This window comes from Macaca fascicularis, chromosome 2, assembly GCF_037993035.2.
Source record: "Macaca fascicularis isolate 582-1 chromosome 2, T2T-MFA8v1.1".
In the NCBI taxonomy this organism is placed as follows: Eukaryota; Metazoa; Chordata; class Mammalia; order Primates; family Cercopithecidae; genus Macaca; species Macaca fascicularis.
Genome location: NC_088376.1, coordinates 125,100,121 through 125,121,419, shown reverse-complemented (window position 1 = coordinate 125,121,419; position 21,299 = coordinate 125,100,121). Strand labels below are relative to the sequence as shown.

The 21,299-nt window shown below is 39.4% G+C and overlaps 1 protein-coding gene across 3 annotated transcripts in view; it reads right to left on the bottom strand.

Moving 5' to 3' along the window:
• PTPRG (protein tyrosine phosphatase receptor type G) overlaps positions 1-21,299 on the bottom strand; it is a 745,294-nt gene that overhangs the window by 274,296 nt on the left and 449,699 nt on the right. The gene's annotated exons all lie outside the window — the stretch shown is intronic.

The following is a 21,299-nucleotide window of genomic DNA, read 5'->3' as shown; positions in this document are numbered from 1 at the left end:
AAATCTCACAAAGTAGTGACCTTTCATTATCAGTATTGCCAAAATAATTATATCACAGACAAGTGGGGAGATGGGGGTTCCATAACAGTATCTTGATAAAAAGAGAAGTTCATTCCTTTCTATTACCAGGTTGGGTTAAACCAAAGCACTGAATTAACACAAAAAGGACTTGGAAGTGAATGTGTAGAAAATAGTTGGCAATGTATATGTTAATTGCCTTGATTTAGGTATTCCACAGTGTACACACATATCAAAACATCATGTAGTATACCATAAACATAGTTGTCAGTTAAAAAAATATTTAAAATTTAAAAAAGAAAACTACACTAAACAGACACTCTCAAAACAGCCTTATTTCACTTCTCTTTCCAATAATGACAGAAAGCTAGACCCCCTTTCTTGTTTTTGAACCTCTTCTTGTCGTTTTTTTTTTTTTTTTTTTTTTTTTTTTGAGACTGAGTCTGGCACTGTCGCCCAGGCTGGAGTGCAGTGGCCGGATCTCAGCTCACTGCAAGCTCCGCCTCCCGGGTTTACGCCATTCTCCTGCCTCAGCCTCCCGAGTAGCTGGGACCACAGGCGCCCGCCACCTCGCCCGGCTAGTTTTTTGTATTTTTTAGTAGAGACGGGGTTTCATCGTGTTAGCCAGGATGGTCTCGATCTCCTGACCTTGTGATCCACCCGTCTCAGCCTCCCAAAGTGCTGGGATTACAGGCTTGAGCCACCGTGCCCGGCTGAACCTCTTCTTGTCTAAGAAAAGAATGAGGATATGTCCTAAGATAAGCTTTGCATTGAGGAGTCAGGACAGCTAACACATTTATTGAAGGATGACTGCACAACATCTCATGTTCTCATGAGTATTTTTGAAAAACTTTACATTTACTGAGGGTTTACTATGTTCCAAAACATGGCTGCAACTAGTACCTTCTTTAATGCTTACCACAAAACAGTAGAGTAGGTTTTAATCTCTTCGCAGTTAAGACTTGGTTTTACCAGAGTTAGTCTTGGAATCTCAGAACAGTCTCCCTAGGTTTCCATATCCGTAATAAAGGCAGATGTTGGATACATCTAAATTTAGCCATTTTTGGTAACTGTGCATGAAAAAGGTTTTTGTTTGTCAAGGAGTAAACAAGGATGATGGCTCGAGAGGAAAGTAATGCATACTCAACAATATACTTGGAGGAGTGCATAGCAATGAGAAAGGTTCCAAACCAGAGGGAGCACTTACAACTTCAGAAGAAAAATGACTGGAGAAATCCCAGCAAAAAGGTAAAAAGAGGAGTGAAAAAAACAGGGTCTTTGGCTGAAATTTGCAAATATACACAGAAAGATATATATTCATAGTAATACTGCTAATGAAGAGTTGAGGTAAATTTCATCATTAGTCTGTTTTTTATTAATTCCATCTTTGGTCAAGGAAAAGTTGTAGTTTCCTGATGTTTTAATTAGTATCATGTTGGAGAGAACCACAATCTCTGTTCATTAATATATTTATATCTGAGGTTGATTCAAGGTTGTGTTTAAATATAATACAGAAGTATAATTTACTCGAAAGATAATACCCATTGTTAGCATTATTATTTTTTCTTTCATGACATTATTTAGAACAAGTAATTTAATCATAACATATATAGCTGTAAAGGTAAGCTACAGCCTTTTGAGGTTAAATTTAATTAACTAGTGATATATTTTCTTAATTTTGTTTTGAATGTATTAATTATACTGTTTTAATAAACATGCAATAAGACAATTGAAGAACACATTTTAAAATAAGAACAGAAAAGAAAAATAAAAGGCTTCAGATGAACAATGTATCACTAAGAAATCAATTACCAATTTTTATTTAGTAAAATAATAGCTTTTATTTTTGTAGAAATAATAGTTCTACAGAAAAGCCACTTATAGCTTCTATACAAAATACTTTTGAAAGGCATGGGGCAGTAGGTTTGTTATCTTAAGCTGTTGCTAGGTAAATTTCAGACCTAAAAGGTGTATAATTCTAGCTCTTAACAAATCAATTTACTAATCCACCCGAGACTATCAATCCTGGAGCCAATCTTTCCACCTATCACCAAAAACCAGGGTTCCATCACCATTCATAAGAACATTAGACACATCAAATAAATTGAAGGCCCTATTCAAATCCCAGTTCCCTGCCAGTTCTGATCTCTACCTCCATCGTTCACACCATAATCTACTTAAATTGAAAAATGCCTGTTGGGTAAGACCTGTTGAACTTTCCACCCTCTCCTGAGCCAAGAGAAGGTGACAAGCATTATGGCTGTCAGTCAGTTATGTCAAAACAAAATGCCCATCGATACTGGTATTGTTCTGCCAAGTCCTAGCACCAAAACTAGATTTAATTAAAAGATCAGACATGTTATGATCTAGTTCTTACAAACATAAGCGGGAAGACTCCTCGTATGTTGAAATTAGTTAAGACAATAATAGTGGATTCATTCTTTTATTCCACAAAAAATGTAAACAGGTCACCTATAACATACATAGTACTACACTAAGCACTGAGGTTACAGAAATTAATGAGACAGTAATGGTACCTGCCCATAGGATGCTGGCAGAATAGTCACGTACAGCAGCCTTAGCTGTGAGTTTTCAGACCTCTAGAAATTCATGAGACCAGTAATGATGTTATGAATAAAATTTAATGTGAATTGTATACATATATATGTATTCTCTACATTGGAAAGTAAAAAACTAATTAGTTCTACAGAAACACAATCTGTTCTTCTCTCTCCAGATACTTTCTTTTTTCAGGGGGGAGGGAGAAAGGAAATCAGAAAACAATACAAAATATAAACAAAACATGAAATGCAAAAACAATTATGAAAAGAAAAGGAAAAAGACCTATATGGCCAAAATTTTACATATAATTTCAAGAAATGTATTAGCCCTTTATTAGGAACCCATATGTTGCATCCTGGTCAGATAAAATAACTATTATTATAGACAGTTTCAGAGCTGACATATAAAGCTACATCACATAATATCAAATGAATTAACTTTTAGCATAGCAACCCAAACATCTCAATTCACAAAGGTAAAGGTGGACACAGTGCACTGTAACACAAAGAACTTCCACTTTGAGATTGAACATTTTGGATTTAAAACCCTTACTGATCACTAATTCTAGCCCATGAGTACATCATGAAGGCCGAGACAATGTATTATATTTTAACCTCCCTTTTAACCTTAAAAGGGTATAGTATACACATAAACATGTATTTTGGGCTTTTTCAAACAAGATATTAGCTTCTTTTGAAAATGTCAGATGTTCCGACTAATGTTGGCTTATATTCTCAAATGTCAACAAGTCAAATAACATGTGAGACATCTCTCCTACCTTTCATCTTCATGTCATACACCTGGCTCCTATTAAACCTAAGTTTATCCCAGATACATGATCTATGTAGCTGTGATGTTTATAAGACAGACCAACAGAAAGAGCCAAAAAGTCCAACAATGTATTGCAACTACACCATGGAGAAAAGCAAAAATTTATCAATCACCTATATGTGACACTAAACTAGACGTCTGTAAGTATTACAATTTAATTCCCACAAAAACTCTTATCAGGTAGATATTCATATTAAATGTCATTTTACTGATGAGGGAACAAGTTAAACAGATGACCAAAGTCATACTCACACAGTGGCAGTGATGAAATATGAACCCCAGGGATCTGGCTCAAGGGCCTCAGCTATGTAGCATTAAAAAACAGAGATGAGGCCAGCTGCCGTAGCTCACACATATAATTCCAGCACTTTGGAAGGCCAAGGTGGAAGGATTGCTTGAGCCCAGGAGCTGAAGACCAACCTGGGCAATATAGCAAGACCCTGTATCTACAAAAAAAAAAAAAAAAAAAAGAAAAAAGAAAAAAGGCTGTGCATGGTGACACATTCCTTTAGTCCCAGCTACTTAGGAGGCTGAGGTAGGAGGACTGTTTGAGCCCAGGAGTTCGAGGCTGCAGTGAGCTATGATGTGCCACTGTATTCCAGCCTGGGAGACAGAGCAAGACCCTGTCTCAGAACACAAACAAACAAACAAACAAACAACAACAACAAAACCAGAAATAAGGTCCAGCTAAGCACTTGCTGTTGGCCTGGGTGCTGCTCTCTGAGTCACAGGTATAGATAGCTACTTACTGACAATGAAAAGACTCCCAGTATCTATTAAGTGGAAATGAGTTTATAAAATCATACTGGCATTTCTAAAGAGTGTTACTTGTTTGCAAGAGAAACACACACTTTCTTTAACTCACATATTGTGTGAATTATTTTGTAATGAACATATATTACTTTGATAATCAAAAGACCATAAACAATTTGCATTTTGAGAAAAAATTATTTTTACATTCTGCCTCTATACTTGTTCTAGCTTATAAAAATAAGGTCTTAGAAATGACATTAAATGAGACTCATTGTTCTGGTTTATTTCTTCAATTTAAAGTAAAATGTGTTAATTGTGACAAATCTGTAGAATGCAGCAAGGTACAAGTAGGAAAATTAGATTTCATTTTTGAAGAACTGTGAGATATTACAAAATACAGAACATATTCACAATATGCAAAGTGATAAAGCAGGCTGTAAACATATTCATTTTGATATTGACTATGCTTTTATCTTCCCCCACCCTCTGCCAAATACTGGAAGGAAATAAGTCAAAATGACAACAGATCAGTCTGTTATCAACAGAAAATGGTACTTAAACTCAGACTACTACACTCCTAAAATTATTTCTATCAAGAAGATGTTAGACTCCACTGAGATTTCTATAAGGATGATCTCTCTTCCCTCAGTTTTATCTGAAAAATAGATAGAGGTTTTAGTGGAAAAATGTTTTTAGTCAGTGATGATTAAATGACACAATGCATGCAAGTACTCTATACACAGGAAGTAGTTTCAAAACTATCATTATTCTCAGAGTTTTTCTTTGTTTTTAATTTTTTTAAGTTGGCAAATAAAAACTGTACACATTCATGGCATACAACATGATGTTTTAAAACATACTGTGGTATGACTCAATCAAGCTAATTAATACATCCATCACCTCCCATACTTACCATTTCTCTGTGTGTGTGTGTGGCAGAAATATTTTAAAACCTATTCTCTTAGCAATTTTCAAGTATACAATACATTGTCATTCATTATCATCACCCTGTTATATTACACAACAGATCTCCTGAACTTATTCTTCCTCCAGGGACTTTTTTTTTTTTTTTTTAAATTGAGACGGGGTCTCACTCTGTCACCCAGGCTGGAGTACAGTGGCACAATCTCAGCTCACTGCAACCTCTATCCCCTGAACTCAAGCAGTCCTCCCTTCTCAGCCTCCCAAGTAGCTGGGACCACAGATGCGTGCCACCATGTCCAATTAAGTTTTTGTATTTTTGGTAGAGATGGGGTTTCCCCATGTTGCCCAGGGTGGTCTCAAACTCCTGAGCTCAAGCAATCCACCCGCCTTGGCCTCTCAAAATGCTGGATGACAACTGTGAGCTACTACACCCGGCCCGAGGAATTGTTGTTGATAGAAGTATGGGGAATATCTCTTATCATTCAACATCTGATTCAGGAGGTTGCAGAAGGACCTCAGGAATTTGATTTTGGAAAATCTACCCTGAATTATGTGAAACAAACGAGTATCTGGTTAGCTCCTGCTGTTAGCCTGGGTGCTGTGCCCCAAGCTGTAACCAGTTTCTTCAGTAAGGTCAGCTTCTGCAGGTTCTGATTCCATTCTGGGACCCCAAAGAAGTTGCTTTCTTCTAAGAGCATCCCGTCAAAAACATCTTTGAGACCCACTCTTGGGCTCACAGCACTGTCCATTCCAATAATTTCCTCTAGAACTGGGACAGGCTCACTTACTGTCTTTCATAAATCCAGCGTGCCTTCTATGCCTAATGCTTCCTCTCCCAATTTATACACTGATCCATACCGTATCTGTGGGTGGGTCCACCTGCTTCCCTGCGATGTGGCTCATGCAGGCCCGCCCGCATTTTGTCCTATCAGAGCTGACCTCCTATGCATCCTATTCTAAGGGACGCCTTGAGCTTTGTAATGCTACTGCTGGGGCATTACCTGATGAGTTTTATTAACATATTCAATGCAGCATAAGTGCTCACATTTTGCTCTTTCCTTAGACTACCATTTGAAGAGATGGTAATACCTTAACTCAAATAATGAAATTTCAGGCATTTTTGAGACCAACTTGGAGACTCTGAATCATTTAGAAGATTGGCCAACTGGAAAGAGAGGGCTGTTACCCCTGAAGCCTACAAATCATCTATTATTTGACTCCAGTTGCTGCTGACATTGTGGGATTCTAGCAAACTTTGGAAGGGAAATGGTGAGATCGAGCACATGGAGAGGCATCATATCCACATTAAAGATGCATGGCTTTTTATTTGAACGTGGAAAAGCAGACTGTCAGACGAGGGTTTTTGTTTTTCTTTTCATTTACTGGTAATGAGGAATGAACAAAAATGACTCAAATTTGGCTTTGAAAAATGTAAAAGTGCCCACTTAATTCTGATGTACATTTGGGTTAAGATTCACTCTGCTGGTCTCTCAGGTTCTATGAGGTCAAGGAGCTTGCTTGTCTTGTTCACTATGGAATTCCCAAACGTTCAGCATATTGCCTGGTTCTCAACGAATACAAAGGAAGGCACTGTTCTGAGATGGTATGAGGATGGGACCAAGGAAAGGAATTTGGCAACTTCATAACCTTTGGTGTGTGGGCACTGGAGAGGCTTCTAGCGAACAAATCTGCAGAGAAATGCAGCATCCAATTCTCATGGCTTCTGTCTTGGCTCATGAATGAAACTGATAATCTCAATCTAAAATTCCCAAAGGCACACCTTTTAACTCAGCTACAGTAATTGGTCATGTACATATTAACAGCTCTCAAAAACGTGGAGCTCATTGACTAATTGAAACAATCTGTCTTGATATGTGGATGTAATGGTTGTTAATATAAGAGCTACACTCTGGAAGAACAGACCTTAAAAAGATCATTTCCTGAACTGACCGATTAACCCTTAGCCTCACAGTAGGAGGCAAGAGGATGAATGTGTTTATTTGGGAGTAACTATTTACTGCGCTCTTTCACATTCTTAATACAGGACATACTTTTGGGGTAGGATTTGCTTTCTTAAATGTTCTTTTTATGAATGAATTAAAAGTTTTCATTCTCAGGAATTAGAGTTACCCTTTAAACCAGCAGGCCCAGAAGATAAGGATACAATACAAGAATGCTGGTTTCCTAATGGGTAATACTGCTTATGCTGTTATGGGACTATGTTCATTAGCAGCCAAGATTCAACAGCAGACAGACAGACAGACAGATCCCCTCCTCTAAAAGCTCACATGCAGTGTATGGGGGTGAGAAAAGGGAAGGGAGTTAATAAATAAGTAAAGAAATCAGTAAGTAAATAACTTCAAAAAAGTGATGAATGCTATGAAGAAAATAAAACTGGGTAATAGAAAAGAAAGTGACTTACTTTGGAAGAGGAGAGAGCATGAAATGATATGATGGCTTGGGAAAGGAGTAAGGGATAATCAGGGAGAAGAACAAAGCCATTGAAAAGAGGGTGGAGAGAAGTATGGGGGTGTGAGTGGGGGTGAATGAGGGAGAGGAGAAGCCACGTCAACTAGGGCCTTGTAGGCCAAGGTAAGATCTTTGGACCTACTCAACATGTGATTGGAAACCACTGGAAAATATTAAGTGAGGGAAAAAATGTAATGTGATTCAAGAGTTTAAAAAAAAGCTTTGGTTACTAGATAAAGAGTGGATTATGAAGGGCAAGAGAGACCTTTTTAAGAATCTGTAGCAACGGTTGAAGTCAGAAATGGTGTTGGCTTGAACCATGGTAGAAATAGTGGAAAAGAAACAAAATAGATAGATTGAGGATCTGCTGCTTGTCAGGCCTCTGGGCCCAAGCCAAGCCATCGCATCCCCTGTGACTTGCACGTATAGGCCCAGATGACCTGAAGTAACTGAAGAATCACAAAAGAAGTGAAAATGCCCTGCCCCGCCTTAACTGATGACATTCCACCACAAAAGAAGTGAAAATGGCCGGTCCTTGCCTTAAGTGATGATATTATCTTGTGAAATTCCTTTTCCTGGCTCATCCTGGCTCAAAAAGCTCCCCCACTAAGCACCTTGTGACTCCCACTCATGCCCGCCAGAGAACAACCCCCCTTTGACTGTAATTTTCCTTTACCTACCCAAATCCTATAAAACAGCCCCACCCTTATCTCCCTTCGCTGACCCTCTTTTCAGACTCAGTCCACCTGTACCCAGGTGATTAAAAAGCTTTATTGCTCACACAAAGCCTGTTTGGTGGTCTCTTCACACGGATGCGCATGACACTGCTTCATGTGACAAGAAGACTACTGAGTTCATATTAATAGTTAATATAGGCCAGGCACGGTGGCTCACACCTGTAATCCCAGCACTTTGGGAGGCTGAGGCAGGCGAATCACGAGGACAGGAGTTCGAGACCAGCCTGGCCAATGAAACCCTGTCTCTACAAAAAATACAAAAAATTAGCTGGGTGTAGTAGAAGCACCTGTAATCCCAGCTACTCAGGAGGCAGAGGCAGGATAATTGCTTGAACCCGGGAGGCGGAGGTTGCAGTGAGCCAAGATTGTGCCACTGCACTCCAATCTGGGTGACAGAATGAGACTAGGTCTTAAAAAAAAAATAGTTAATATAAATAATCTCTAAGAATGCCAAGTCCTGCTCAAAGCATTCTATGTCTATTAACTCAAAATTACTCTACAGGGAGGGGGTTTGTATTATTAATAATGCACTTAATAATCACTTCTCTGTTACATTCTTCTTTAGTATATAACATATTATGCAGTGAAAACTGATCTATAATAGGTATTACACAAAATTTGAATACTGGATAGTCAAAGCTTTAAAAGACTTTTAAAAAACTAAACAAAATGTTTCAAAATATTACTGACTGGTCAGTTATCCATGATTTTCTCTCCTCAAATTATTCTTTCTTTAAACCAAGAAGTATAAACAGCATGCCCTGAGATAACATCACCATCATATCCCCTTGATGAGCATCTTCTGCCTTAAAAAAAAATCGGAATCAGATGTTTTTCTCAAAACACTCATCTGTGGCCCACCCAATATCATTTCTCCTGAAATGTTATGATCATCTTCTAGCCTTGCTCTCAGCACCCAGAGGTCTTCCTCACTCTCAAGTGCAGCCAGAGGGATCCTTCTTAAAACATAAACTAGACAGACCGGTGTGATGGTATGTGCCTGTAGTCCCAGCTATTCAGAAGGCTGGGGTGGAACGACTGCATTAGCCCAGGAGTTTGAGGACAGACTGGGCAACATAGCAAGACCTTGTGCTGTTCCAAAAAAAAAATTGTTTAAAATAAAATATTAAAAAATATAAGTTAGGAAACAGACTGAGAACTTTCTCTGCTGTAAACATTCTAACAATTTCCCATCTTGCCTGCAGTAAAAGCCACAGAGCTTCCCACGGTCTCCAAGACCTCACACCATCACACTGCCTATCTGCTGACCGCACCTCCTATCACTCTGCTCCTTTCTCCCGCTGCTCCAACAGCCCTGGGTTCCTGTCTCTGCCTCAAACAGGCCAGGCAGGCTCCTGCCTCAGGGCCTCAATGCCTGCTGAAGAAAAAAGTTTCTTGAGGCCAGGACACTCTGCCCTCCACAGAGAAGGCTCTGTTAATCAACCCAATGAATAAACACTGTGGATCATTTAGAACTGTCTCTAGAGAAGCCGGTAAGGAAGTAATTTAAACATTCTACATACTTTATTATCATGGCTGAGAGAAAAGCTCTCCACTGAACTATTTGGCGTTTCCCTACTGGAATATGTCTCAGCACTGTGTTAGCCCATTAGCAAGCTCTAAGAGGAAGACTTGTTATGCAGCATTTCCTAAGTCACTTTTTATGCAGAGAATTTAGATAGAATAACATGAATCCAGAAAATATGCTGGGGGCATCTTTTTCGATGGGTGCTGATTATATATGCTTAGGTACTTCAGAACCTGCTTATACCCTTCCAATAAATGACACAAAGAATGATGATGAAAGAGATAGAGGCAGAAAGTCAGAGACAATGACAAAGTCAAAGAAGCAAACACAAGAGGCAGGCTAAGAAATAGCAAGGGGCAGTGGATGAGGTTTCTCTCACTCCAAGTCTTCCCTCATCAGGGAATGCTGAACACAGAGGCATGAACTCAGAACATTCCCTGAAATACTGAATTTTGGAAATGAACAGAGTAAAGGTTTTAATAGGGAGATTCAGGAGTTGAAGCTCTATCTGTACGGTAATAGCTGGGATTTAGATGTTATTTTACTATTAACCCAAATCTCTTCCACACATTAACCTGAGTTTTAAAGTACCCTGTCTTGCTAAGACATCCTCAAACACTCAACAGATGAATTTCATATTTTTAAATAAGATAGAGTTTTGGTGAATTTGCCCAGCTGCTCTCCGTCCATCACAGTAATGTATCCAGAGCAGTATCTGTGCTCAATACAGCGCCAGGCCAAACAATCCGGACTGAGAAGCTTTTGAAACTTTCTTCCCATTCCATTAAAGGGCGGTGAAATGAAATTCTATGCCAGGGATTTAAAGGGAAGAGAGGAAATAGACTTTCTTTCAAACTTGACTCCTTTCTATTCCTTATAAATCTTTCTGACTGTCCCTTCTGAGTGACGGTGGCACTAAAGAACTTGCTAAAGGCTTTAGATTTAAGATGGCTTGAAACCTTCCCGCTCAAATTTTGACAGGACAAGAAAAAAAGGGCAGTTGGTGGTGTTGCTGATACACAGGCCCATAAATCCTCTTGACCTGAACTTACAATACAACTGATCCGGCGGCCTGAAGTCTCTACCTTCAGTGCACAAAGGTCTCCCCAGCCAGCTTTATTTGAGTTCCTGAGCTTGGAAGTGGATTCTGAGAAGAATAGTGTTCAAAGGTCCAGGAACAAATGTTGCAAAAAAGAATAAGAGGAAAAAACTTGGAGCTTATAAAGAAGAAGAAGATGAAAAAAAACCCTGTACAGCATCTAAGTGAAGCCTTTTCAACAAGTCAGACCTCAATATAAAACTGAACTACGAAGTGTATATTTTTAAAAGAGATTATAAGGTATACAACATTACAAGATACATACATCTAGATAGTAAGATGATTACTACGGTGAAACATATTAATATATCCATCATTTCCCATAGCTACCCATGCCCTGCTGTAAGAGCAGAGATAATCTACACATTTAGCAAAAATCCTGAATACTGCATACAATGCATTTTTATTAACTATAGTCCCTCTGCTGTACATTAGTTCTTCAGACTTGTTCACTGTACATACCTGCTACTTTCTATCCTTTCACCTTTTTTGTTGTCGTCGTTGGAAGAGAAGTCAAAAATACCAAAAATTCAACATAAAAACACCTCCTAAAGAATTTGTTAGTCTCTCATATAGTTTATTATCAAAATTCCATTATTGTGGTCTGGAATAAAAAGGTTTGCAAGTTTTAGTATAGCAGTAACTGTAAAATACAAACTGGATTTCAAGGACATAGTATAAAAATAGAATGTACTATGTCTCAGTGATACCTTTTTATATTGATTTTATGTTAAAACAGTATTTTGGAATGTATCAGGGGAAATGTAGATTATTAAAATCAACTGAAATTGAATTTCTTTGATAATAAATATTCTTATATAATATAAATTGTATTATTCTATAATATAAAAACATTTGTTAAAATAATATCTTCCTTTTTACCTCTTTTAAGGGGGCTTCTGAAAATTTAAAATGACAATGTGTGGTTCACATTATATTTTTACCAGACAGTATTGCTCTCAGTGATTAAAAATAGACTGAAGTGGTCAATCCAGATAAAAAGCATACTATTTTGCACAGATAGCTCTAGGCATAGTGCTGACTATATTTTCTATTCCCTCATATCTCTCTGTACGTTTTACTATAGGTTCAGCCATCTCTGAACATTTGAAGCTCTTTCATTTTCTTTCCTATGATACAGGTTGAGCATCCCAAATCTTAAAAATCTAAAATCTTCAATGCTCTAAAATCTGACACTTTTTGAGCTCTGACATGATGCCACAAGTGGAAAATTCCACACCTCACCTCATGTGATGGGTTGCAATGAAAATGCATTCACAACTTTGTTTCATCCATAAACTTATTCTAAAATTACATAAAATTACCTTCAGGCTATGTATTTAAGGGGCATATGAAACATAAATGAATTTTGTGTTTAGACTTGAATCCTATCCCCAAGAAATTTCATTATATATAAACAAATGTTCCCATATAAAACAAATTAAAAAACTGAACATTTCTGGTCCCAAACATTTCAGATGAGGAACACTCAACCTGTACAATAAACAATAGTTAAGACTCTAAAAAAATGACTTCTATCTACTGCGTCAGTGGTTCTGAAAACAACCTAAAACAATGAAACGAAAAACAGCAAAATTAGCTGATAAAACAAATTATGGTTAAGGTGTCGGAGATACTGGAGCCCAGATTCTGAATTACTAACAGTAAGTCTCAGCCAAGCCACTTACCATTGCAGAAACTCAGTCCTTCAATCTTTAAGATGGGTATAAGAAGAGTCCCTCTTTATGAGGCTGACATGAAGAAACATCTAGAAAGTACCTGACAGAGGTCGTGTCTATTAAATTGCGTCTACAATATCATCGCTATTACCACTACCAACACCAGTATCAGTGACTTCAACCACAACCACCACTACCCTAAGCCTTCTATCTGGTTGTGAGGGCCACCACGGTCACTAAGTTTCTACACTGAGAATATCTCCAACTTAACCAGGTTTTCTTTTCAGAGCATGCCATCTCCTTAACTGTAATTCTCAGTATGATTCAAACAGCTATCAGCACATCACATATCGGTGACACACCATCAAACAGCCCTGAGCCAAGTTCATGTCTAAGGATGACTGTGATGAGGAATGCCAGACATCATGGAGATTTACCAAGCCAGGGACCAAAGCTGTTTTACCTCACAAAACCTGCACGCTTGCTTTGCACACAACCAAACATTAACTTCTCCACTGAGTATTCTCTAAGTACTAGGGCATCCTCAAATGTTCCTCTTAATTAACACAGGACATTCACATAAAAGATCAGCCAGATGGAAATTAAACATTTCACTAGCAAAGGATAAAACATTCTGCTCTAAAATGGAATCTTTATTTCAATAAAGTCATTAACTAAATTTCAACCAATTCCTTTCCCATTTGATGGAAGTCACTACAAGGCAAAACATAATTGGCTACACCACAGAATAGCAAACACCAGATAACCACGGGATGATCTTTCTAACACGTCCACGCTCCATGAAGGGGCAGGACAGGGAAAACAGATATTGTCTTAAGCCTCATGACAAAGGACTCTGAGAAAAAAGAAATGTTTCAGAGAACCTACGAAAGGTGTTAGCCAGCCTACTATAGGCCAAGAAAAAGGGAAGGGTTCCCGTAGAACCTCCGACCCTCCTCCTGTGTTTACACCAGATATTTTGTGCAGATAAGGGAACCTACACAGGGAGCCTGCCTAAATATGTCAGCGGTGGAAAATTCAATTCCTTAACACATGCACAGGAGAGAAATAAATCAATATGAAGCAGCTCAGTCTAATGGCCCACATGCACACTGGAAGGATGGGGTGGAGCCACCAGGAATTCACGCCATATACAAACAAGGAACCCAGCCTCATCAGTTTTTTAGATAGGAGTCGGGGTATTCAACTGGGAAGGGGGCAACTGGAAACCTTTCTCCAGGACCCTTCTCTTTGCTGAGGGCTTTCCTTTCACTTAATAACTTCTACTGCACTCACTTGCTGGTGTCCGCGTGCCTAATTTTTCCTGGTCATGAGATAAGAACCTGGACCTCGCTTAGCTTAGCTAAAGGAGCAAAAATCCTGCATCACCTGTAACAATTCCAGGAACTGACAGAAAGTACACAACACGGGGGAAAAACTATCATATTGGAAATGTTATTTTTAGTAGAAAATATCTCAGACCCCCTCTGATGACAATTCTAATGATAAAACAAGATAGCATCAAGTTCATAAAGATGCTAAAAAATTGTTTCTTGAACAAGCCAAGATATCTTTATAGTTTTATTTTTTATTTTATTTTATTAGAGATGGAGTCTCATTATGTTGCCCAGGCTAGCCTTGAACTCCTGGGCTCATGAGATGCTGCTGAGTAGCCAGCACTACTAGCCTGGGCAACACAGCAAAACTTCATCTCAAAAACAAAATAGAAAAGAAAAATGAAACCAAAACAACAATTTATTTGAACAGGACCCCATTTCTTAAAAGGAATATGGACTAAAGGTTGAGAGGAGAAAAGTATAAACTTACATTTCCAAAACAGTGATATTATGAACTTACACACACACACACACACACACACACACACACACACACACACAGAGAGAGAGGGACAGAGGTCATATAAGTTTCAGGAAACATTGTGTTAAACACAGGTAAACAGATTCTTCAGTGGAGGACTCGTCAAAGCCCTTAATACGCCAATGTACAAATAAATCTTCAAGAAAGTATTTCATCCATCATACTGATTTCCAGGCCAAGCATAGTGGCTCATGCCTGAAATCCCAGGCTTTGGGAGGGTGAAGAGGGAGGATTGCTTGAGATCAGGAGTTCAAGACCAGCGTGGGCAACATAGCAAGACCTTGTCTCTACAAAAAATAAAAAACATTAGCTGGGCATGGTGGTGTGTGGTTGTAGCCCCAGCTACTCGGGAGGTTGAGGCAAGAGAACTGCTTGAGCCCAGGAGGTTGAGGCTACAGTGAGCTGTGATCATGCCACCGCCCTAAAGCCTGGGTGACACAGTAAGACCTTGTCATTCATACATACATACAAACATGTACACATAAACTTATTCCAGCCGTGAAGGAGGGATTATTTAAGGGGTGCTATCCAACCTGATACGTAGTCTAGGCTTTAGCATATCATGCTGCTGAAGCTCTGGATCCATGTGGGCCTCACACCCTAGATGGGCTGGTCCACATCTCAGTAAGGCAGGAACCTGAGTGCCTACATCAGTGTGGAGAGGGTGGTGCCGTGCAAGGCATTTGTGTATGACACAACTGGACGTGCTTACCAGAGAGACGGAACGCATTCTCTCACCTGAGCCATAACCTAGGGGTCATTACAAGACAACTCTTCAACCAAAATGTGACAGAAGTATGCCAGGGAAGAACCCCGATCGACTTCATAAAATGCATAGGAAGGCTCTCAGGAGGAAGGCAGGATTTGAGCAGACAGGAGAGAGTGCAGTAGGAGGTCAAGGTAACACACCTGAAGACATGGATATTGAAGACAATTGCAGGCCCAAACAGAATGTTCAAATGAGAATCGATCACAGAACAAGGTCAGCCTAAAACTAGCAATTTCTGGCTGAACAATCCTGAACTGTGCCCAAGAATGCTGTACAATATGAAGACAAAGACGGGAGGAGGAAGACAGAAGTACCGGGACACATCCGCCCCAGAGGGAGACACATGATTTTACCTGCTTGTGTCATGGTTGTAACTACCCAGTAGTGCTCTTTAGACATAAGCCATTGAGGTCACTCAATAGACACAAGACCCATACAATGGCCCTGGGTATTTTTTCAAGACCAAACGGTGTTTTGTTGTTGTTATTTATGAATTTGCTACCAAAACTAATTTAGTAGTAAAACCAGAGATGAAGAAATGTGAAGCTATGTAGACTACTGATATTTCCACTTAGTATCACTGTACATTTGCTTGTTATAGGAATATTAATGAATGTAAGAATGTAGTTCCCGACCTTACTGGTTGCCTGCTGAAATATACATGGCACATGGGCTCTAACAGGGCCAGTACTAGTCCGTGGCCTGTTAGGAAATGGGCCGCACAACAGGAGGTGAGTGGTGGGCAAGGAGCATTACCGCCTAAGCTCTGCCTCCTGTCACATCAGCGGCATCAGATTCTCATAGGAGCACAAATCCTATGGCAAACCGCACATGCGAGGGATCTAGGTTGCATGCTCCTTTTGAGAATCCAACTAATGCCTGATGATCTCAGGTGGAACAGTTTCCTTCTGAACCCCCGACCCTGCCCAGTCCGTGGAAAAACTGTCTTCCACAAAACCAGTCCCTGATGTCAAAAAGGTTGGGGACCGCTGGGCTATAATACCTTTCTAAGAAAGATTCTGAATTCTAAAACATCTGGCCTCAAGCGTTTCAGACAAGGGATTGCAGACCTGTACCATATGGTAATGTGTACATGGTATACATTAGGAAAAATGCCTTTGCTTCTATTCATTCACTAAAATGCTCTGAACAGAGCTGAAATGAACCAGCTGTGACTTTTACCAGAAGGGGCACATACAATCAATTTGGATCATTTAAGCTTATTGAAGACTTCAACTCATAAAGCACCAGTTTAAGTCTGAATCAACAACTCCCGTGATCTTTTATTGTCATAAATAAGATTTTAATTACCTCACACAACAAGCATGCAATGAACTCCCCACTTTAATGGAGTTCTCGAACGTTTTATCTGGAGGTTTCTCTTTGTATTAACTGCAACTTTGGTTATTAGTGGAAATACAGCATGATTAAATTTCTATTAGTGTTATATGAACCTTTATTTAAGTTACCAACCACAGAACAGGAATGAGTGTGGAATAGGAAAAAAAGTTTAGGATACGATAGAAGCTGTTACAGATAACTGGCTGCACTGACAACAGAAAGCTGACTAGCCACAGAAGAAATGGAACAGGTCATCCTGTTTTAATGACTGGAATATTCTGAGTTTTTTTACTTTAAGGACACTTAATCACATCTGCAAAGTCTGTTGTGCCACATAAAGTAACATATTTGCAGCAGACATTTGAAAGAAGGGACATTATCTTGCCTACCAAAATCTCTACTGGCCTCTTTATTCCTTAAACTTAACAAATACCACCTGCCCCACGGCTTTTGCATAGCCTTATTCTACTAGGAAGCTCCAATTCATCTTTTCCCTCTAATAAGTATCGATGTCTCCATTGAAAGCTTCCACTCCCTATCAAAATACCCCTCTACTTCAGAGACTATAGCACAAACGAAACTACATAGATAGTTACATGACCAATGTTTAATTTCTGTGTCACCACTGGAGTGTAAATACCTTGAAGGCAGGAACTGTGACTTTCTGACTTAACTTTGTGTACCAGCCCACGTACAACAGAAGATACTCAAGAAAAATGTGCTGCTAGGCAAGGAATAATGCTCAGTAATAGGAGGCGAGGGCATCTGAGGATCCAAATTGGGTTCAGTCTCCAAGGCATGGCATTGTAATGTGACTTCAACTTTCTTTTCTAACTTTAACTGAGCTGTAAAGAACACTGGTTACTGAAGAGCTTTCATCTTGTTTTGTTGTTTTGTTTGTACAAGGGCTTTCTTTGTTAACTATTAGACTGGATGTTTTTAAGTGCAGGAACTACAAGACTGAGTCCAGGATTCCAGCCAGAAAAATTCAGAGAGCTTTAATTTCTGGATGCCTACAAAGTTGTCTCAGATGACCTCAAAGAATTCTTGGGAAGCAACAAAACCTACAAAGTTGAGTTTGCTGCAATTTACCCTCAGGGAGCAGATCCAGCTTCTTGTGGGGCATATGTTTAAAATTCAGCCTGCAGAGCCGCAGCACAGAGGGAGCTGTTAAAATTCCCAAGGTCGTGACTGCATCTCAAGCAGATACTAAAGAAACCAGGAACAGCAATGCTGTTACACATAAGGCAAGGTACATTTACTCTCTAAAACCCAAAGAGGATGGAATGACTTCCCAAGAAACAAGTCCTCTTTATTCAAATGTATTTTAAATGACACTACTTAGATAAAGAAATGCTTAATTCTACTAAACACACTGCTTTCTCCACTCCAGAATCTCACCACAGTGACACTAGTGACATTTTGGGGTTGGATGATTCCTTTTAGTGGGGGCTGTCCTTTACACTGGGATGTATAGCAGTATCCCTGGCCTCTACCAACTAGAAAGTAATACCATAACACTTCCAACAATGGCAATAACCAGAAATGTCTCCAGACATGACCCAATGCCCCAGGGTGCAGGGGGGAGACGCTGTCCCCAGCTGAGAACCACAGCTATATTCTACCAATCCTAGCACAATCTTCAACAATGATTCTTCTGTAGCCCTCATACATACTGCATGCAAAACAAATAATTAATGTCCCCAATGCTGATAAATTACTCCATGATAAATTAAATTTTCTTACTTTAATTCTAGTTTTTTGGAAAACAATTGTAGTTATGTGAAAAGAAACAAACCAAGTGTAAGATGCTCAAATAGTATAAAAACTGTAAAGAGAGATGGGTATTAATGAAGAACTTGAATAAAGCAACTTAACATGAAATATCACAGACACACTTTGGGCAAAAGCAAGCAACTTTCTTGTGCATATTTTAAAGGTAAATTTAATGCAGTTACTTAATCTCTGAAATTCAAGTTCCTCCAAATACACCGTTAATATGTTTATCACATTTTTAGAAAACAAGCTATGAATCAGATGGACTTCAATGAGGAACCCAATTGATATAGGCAGCCATATCATCTGACATTATTTAAAAGAAAAATATCCAAACAACCTGGTTAAACAATAAGCCTGGGCATGGTGGCTGCCATTTCTAATTAGCTTCTGAATTCAACGGCTCCCTCTGAGAAATGTAAAACTGAAATATTCACCAAAAGTCATGTGTTTCAAAAGAATATTAATCTCTGGCCGGGCGCCGTGGCTCACGCCTGTACTCCCAACAATTTGGGAGGCCGAGAAAGGTGGATCATTTGAGGTCAGGAATTCAAGACCAGCCTGGCTAACGTGGTGAAACCTCGTCTCTACTAAAAATACAAAAATTACCCAGGCGTGGTGGCACACACCTGTAATCCCAGCCACTTGGGAGGCTGGGGCAGGAGAATTGCTTGAACCCAGAAGGCAGAGATTGCAGTGAGCTGAGATCATGTGCCTGGGCAACAGTGAGACTCCATTTCAAAAAAAAAAAAAAAAGAAAAGAAAAAAAAAAAAGAAAGGAAAAAAAAACGGTATTAATGTCTTTGATACATTATTCCCAGAGTCAAATGTAAAGAGGAAACTGGTCATTTTGGGCATGAGGAAATGTAATTACACAGAGGCAAGGTTCCCAGTTCCCAGCTCTAGAGGTCTTCTTTTCCAAGGTAGCCATCTGATTGAGTTTTTAAGCTTTCAGGACAGGTCTTTTGTCCAAAACAACACAAAATGAACAAATGGCAACCCAATTCTAAGACAAAGAGGCTTCAGAGCAAAGCTGGCTGGACACAAAGCTACCCCTTCAACTCATATTGCCAATGGGAACCTGTCAGCAAGACCAGAAGGAAAATCCTACACTTAAGAACATGATGTAATTTTGCTTCTAGGAATCAAGTTTTCCAAGTACAAATAAAGCTAAGACTTCTAAGAAATGATTCATTCCATTTTAAGGGTGGAAGAGAATCCATTAAGTAGAAACCCAACTCATGAAAGATATCATTATTGTGACTAGGATAGGAAGTTCCACAGATAGAGGAGTCCTAATGCAGGAAGAATTCTGATACTGACAATTTCTGAGCTAAACAAGAAAAAACATGAAGCATTTTCTCAGAGTAGTTATCTCTGGTTTCTCTAGGAACAGTGGATAAGAAACAAATCTGCATGGCCATATAAGCATCTATAGAAAAATAAGTATTATTTTCTTATTGTGTAGGGGTTCTTCACCAGAGCTTCACGGATACTTACAGGGTTCAAAAATTGGCCTGAGGAGCTAGGGAGAATGATGAAATCCTATCAGTTACATGTAAATCTATGTGTAGATACATACATGTGTCTTCTTTGTGAAGGGGGTCTCAAGAATTCATCAGATTATCAAAGCAGGACAAGACTTAGAAGCTATGAAATTCTAACAGCTGAAAACCTTCCTTGGCCATGTGGCTCCTTTGATTAACGTATGTTACCAGTGAAAAGTCACTCCACGTTTGAGTACAGCCATAGGCTAGAACTGTTACTGAAACACCCGGGGTTCAGACTAGGTCTGGCTGCTTGCTGCACAGAAAGCCAATCACTGAGATGACAAGCATTGCCAAGGAAGGCTTTAATTGGGTGCTGCAGCCGAGAGAGGAGATGTGAGCTCAGTCTCAAATCCAGCTCCCTGATTGACTAAAACTAGAGATTTAAATAGCATGGAGGAAACGTAACAATGTGTAAAAAAACAAGAACTAAGGAGGGGCAAGAAGGCATTTGGTGCAATGGTCTGGTGAGCTTCAGTCCTCTGATACTTTTTTGAGAGGCCTGAAGGTCCTTTCCTGAGGAAGGAACTCAAATAAAACAAATACAAGTGTGAAGCTTTAACAGCAGAAGGGCCAATTTCTATGTTTATCCAAAACAACTGTCTATGGGACTAGTGGGCAGGTTTCAGAACCACATTCATTTTGTTCTTCCACACACTTCTAAGGCTTACCACATGGGGCACCTACCAAGAAACAAACATGTTCATCACAACAAAAGAATAGTCACACAACAATCATGATTAAAGGAAATATATAAGGTTGGCATTGGAAGACATGTGCTCTCCCTACTCAACATTAATAAAGGAGTTGGAGACGTGCTCCCTCCCTCACCCTGGCTCTAAGCAGATACACAGCAGCATCTGACCTAGTGCACCCACACCCTTCTACTGTCCAGCAGGATGGATCACTAAGAAGACCGACACAGCAGAAGCAAAATGTCACCATCAATCCTAACAAAATTAACAGTGACTCATACCACCACAGCCTCTTTTTCAACAGCCACTGGGAGCAAAAAAAACCTTACAACTTTGCTACCAAGAGAAGGTTCTGAGACTCCTCTACATGTTGCCAACTTTTCTATTTTCTTAAGAGTGAAAATGAAGTCAACCCAGTTTCATACATAATGTCATCTTTCAAAAATGGGAACAGACAGTGAAAAGAAACTGTGTCAAATGAAACACATGAAGAACATCATCAACCAGCAGTGAGTCTACTCAAACCACGATGCCTGTGGCTTCTGTGTTTCTCCAGTTAAACAAAGGCAAGAAACAAGGACGGATACCCACCTGCCATACTACGGATAAAGGGTTTCCAGAGAGATGAAGTTAGGTACTGTACAGGTGTGATTTGCAAAATGACTGAGGGTAAGGACATAGCATCTGATTAAC